Here is a 4,625-nt window from a genome sequence, read left to right on the forward strand (position 1 = left end):
CAGAGAAAGCCCATGCTATGGCGCCCCTTCCCACAGCATATAATCCAAGAAAATGGATTTGGACACAAATCCTCTTTATACCACATTCATGCAGGTAACTTGGGAGCTATTTGTCATTCAGTCACAATACCCTTTATTATATAACACATTTCAATATACTGCCATACCCAGGATTCAAACCTATAACCTGTTGAATTCTAATCAAACACTCTGGGGGTCATTCCGAGTTGTTCGCTCGCAAGCTGCTTTTAGCAGCTTTGCACACGCTAAGCCGCCGCCTACTGGGAGTGAATCTTAGCTTATCAAAATTGCGAACGAAAGATTAGCAGAATTGCGAATAGACACTTCTTAGCAGTTTCTGAGTAGCTCCAGACTTACTCGGCATCTGCGATCAGTTCAGTCAGTGTCGTTCCTGGTTTGACGTCACAAACACACCCAGCGTTCGCCCAGACACTCCTCCGTTTCTCCATCCACTCCCGCGTTTTTCCCAGAAACGGTAGCGTTTTTTCACACACACCCATAAAACGGCCTGTTTCCGCCCAGAAACACCCACTTCCTGTCAATCACATTCCGATCACCAGAACGAAGAAAAAACCTCGTAATGCCGTGAGTAAAATTCCTAACTGCATAGCAAATTTACTTGGCGCAGTCGCACTGCGGACATTGCGCATGCGCATTAGCGACTATTCGCTCCGTTGCGAGAAAAAAATAACGAGCGAACAACTCGGAATGACCCCCTCTATTCATTGAGCTATTTGATCCTGCATAAAAACTGTTAGAACTATATGAAGCTACTGGTACTTTGTAAAAAAAATAATCAGCACTGAGCAGATCTATGTAGTGTGCAGCCACACATCCAATCTCTTGCAGCCACACACTACATAGATCTGCGCAGCCGCAATGCTGATCATTTTCTCACAAAGTACAAGGGGGGTCATTCCGAGTTGATCGCTCGCTAGCAACTTTTTGCAGCGCTGCGATCAGGTTAAATCTCGGCAAAACTGCGCATGTGTATGCACTGCAATGCACAGGCGCGTCGTACGGGTACAAAGAGGATCAGTGCTGGGCGATGGATTTAAAGAATCCATTCGCACAGCGGATTGCAAGGTGATTGACAGGAAGATGGCGTGTGTGGGTGTCAACTGACCATTTTCTGGGCGTGTTTGGGAAAACGCAGGCGTTTGCAGGGAGGGTGTCTGACGTCTATTCCACGACCAGAAAGGCCGAAGTGATCGCAGCGGCTGAGTAAGTCCAGAGCTACTCAGAAACTGGAAAAAACTTTTTCGTGCCGTTGGTTGCAAAAGCATTTGCACACTCGCAAAGCGAAAATACACTCCCCCATAGGCGGCGACTATCTGATCGCAGCGCTGCAAAAAGTTGCTAGCGAGTCATCAACTCGGAATGACCCCCAAGGTAAGCATCAAATAGTTAGAATTCTCTAGCTTAGAATTCTCTAACTTTCTATGCCAGGGCATAAAGCTCTGACTGCAATGCCACAGGTAATGGGTTAAAATCCCGGGTATGTCAGCATCTTGAAATGTAATAAAGGACAATGTGACTGAATAACAAAGAAATGTCAAGTTTAGTTCATAAATATTGCATAGATATTAGCGACAGAAAGGGTCAGGGTAGGAGACAGGGGCGGTCAGGAGATGCTGGGCTTCAAAAAGGGGGGAAGCTGCAAGTGAAAGTAATTTAATCAGAAAATTCACAAGTGCCGCCAACAGTGTCCCCTTCCCTGCAGCGCTATGCACGGTGAAACACTCCGCACACACCTAGTTACGGCGCTGCCTGGAACTAAGCTAAGGTGTGCATGCAGAACCTGAGGTGATGGATAGATGCTTGTGTTTTGTCCAGTGAACAGAGCGGGATTATAGGTGGGGCGACAGGGGCTGTTATCCCTGGGGCCCCACACTCAGTCCCCGGCCACAACTACTAAGTACAGCATTTAACGGTCTCTGCTGCTGCCCTCGGCAGCTTAGCTGTATCCTTACAGCGGGCACCGAGTAGCTTCACTATGGTCACAGTCTCACGAGAGACTGTGACTGTTAAGTTCACTGGAGCCCAGGCAGGAGGCAGGATGGCTGTGGTGGCCGTGTAAAGCTAATGAAAATCAGACGGCCAGACCACCACCTTCCTTGGCGGCTCATCATCAGCCACCATTAAGAAATATGGTGGCGGTACTCAGTACCACCAGCCCACCACTGGGGCAGAATTTATAAGGGGCATTTTTGTGTGTGGGACATAAATTGGTGTCAGTGGCATAACTGTGTGTGGCATAATACGTAATAGGCATTATGGTGTGTGGCATAATGTGTAATGGGCATTACGGTGTGTGGCATAATGTGTAATGGGTGTTACGGTGTGTGGCATAATGTGTAATAAGCATTACGGTGTGTGGCATAATGTGTAATGGGCATTACGGTGTGAAATAATGTGTAATGGGCATTACGGTGTGTGACATAATGTGTAATGGGCATTACGGTGTGTTGCATAATGTGTAATGGGTGTTATGGTGTGTGGCATAATGTGTAATGGGCATTACTGTGTGTGGCATAATGTGTAATAAGCATTACGGTGTGTGGCATAATGTGTAATGGGCATTACGGTGTGAAATAATGTGTAATGGCCATTACGGTGTGTGACATAATCATCCTGACTAAAGTTTTTAATAATAAAACTGAAACGTTGATTGATTAAAAGGTACCTAGTTGCCGTTACATTACATTGGAGTATAAAGTCCTAGGAGTGCTGCCTCTACACCTTCTCTCTGCATATCCTACCTGCTAAGTGGGTAAGGAGGGCACCCGGGCAATACAGATTACAAAGTGGAGTGCCGGCAATACCTGCTATATATATATATATATATATATATATATATATATATATATATATACATACATACACACATACTAACACACACACACACACACACACACACACATATATACACGTGTAATCTTAGATATATCTATCGATATATTATTGATAGAAGCATCCAAAACTTTCATGACCAGAGGCCCCCACAGACCTTGATCCAGCCCTGACTGCATATTGATCCCGGCAAACTACAGGACCCCCCTCCTGTAGCATCTAACACTGCATCCGGGGATTCCCGATAGACAGAGAAACTGACCATTTATTACTTGTCCGAAGCTCTTGGAACTTGTTGTTAATCATGAGATTTCTTAAATAACTGGCTTATTTCTCTCCCTCGTTTAGCTGTAGAGAGGGTGTGCGGAATCAGATTCCTAGCAGGCTTAACTATTCTTTTAGCCGATTTATTAGAAAACTCTAATATGCTGTTGATCAGATGCTCACCATGCAACCAAAATTCCTTTGACACAGCTCAGTGTCTCATCCAGACCCATTTGAAGCATCCATCCAGTTGGGGAACTGGATGGCAGGGGCAAATTGTTTAGTTGAGACCCCAGGGCAACTATTTAGTGGTGAGCAAGACCAATTAAATTGGCAAAATAAAAATACTAGTGATTAAAGAGGAAATTGTATACTCCCAGCACCCTAAAAGTGTTGAACACACTGTAGTGCCTCCAGTTTACACACAGTGCCCTCAGCTCACATTATGCCACACAGTGCCCTCAGCTCACATTATGCCACACAGTGCCCTCAGCTCACATTATGCCACACATTATGTCACACAATATGTCACACAATGCCCCCACTTCACATTATGTCACACAATGCCCTCAGCTCACATTATGCCACACAGTACCCTCAGCTCACATTATGCCACACAGTACCATCAGTTCACATTATGCCACACATTATGCCACACAATACCCCCAGTTCACATTATGCCACACATTATGCCACACAATACCCCCAGTTCACATCATGCCACACAATACCCCCAGTTCACATTATGCCATGCAGTGCCCTCAGTCCAAATTATGCCATGCAGTGCCCTCAGTGCCCTCAGTCCAAATTATGCCACACAGTGCCCTCAGCACACATTATGCCATGCATTATGCCACACAATGCACCCAGTACACATTATGCCACACAATGCCCCAATTCACATTATGCCATACAGTACCCTCAGCTCAATTTATGCCACAAAGTGCCCCAGTTCACATTATGCCACACAGTGCCCTCAGCTCACATTATGCCATACAGTGCCCCCCATTTTATATTATGCCACACAATGCACCCAGTACACATTATGCCACACAATGCCCCAGTTCACATTATGCCATACAGTACCCTCAGCTCAATTTATGCCACAAAGTGCCCCAGTTCACATTATGCCACACAGTGCCCTCAGCTCACATTATGCCATACAGTGCCCCCCGTTTATATTATGCCACACACCCCATTTACATTATGCCACACCCCCAGTTCACATGATGCCAAACAGTGCCCCCAGTTTATATTATGCCACACAGTGCCCCCAGTTCACATTATGACACACAGTGCCCCCATTTCAAATTATACCACTGAGTGCCCCCAGTTCATATTATGCCACACAGTGTCCCAGTTCACATTATGCCACAGTGTGCCCCAGTTCATATTATGCCACACAATGCCTCCAGTACACATTATGCCACATAGTGCTCCCAGTTCACATTATACCACTGAGTGCCCTAGTTCATATAATGCCACAC

The sequence above is a fragment of the Pseudophryne corroboree genome, chromosome 2 (genome assembly GCF_028390025.1).
Source record: "Pseudophryne corroboree isolate aPseCor3 chromosome 2, aPseCor3.hap2, whole genome shotgun sequence".
In the NCBI taxonomy this organism is placed as follows: domain Eukaryota; kingdom Metazoa; phylum Chordata; class Amphibia; order Anura; family Myobatrachidae; genus Pseudophryne; species Pseudophryne corroboree.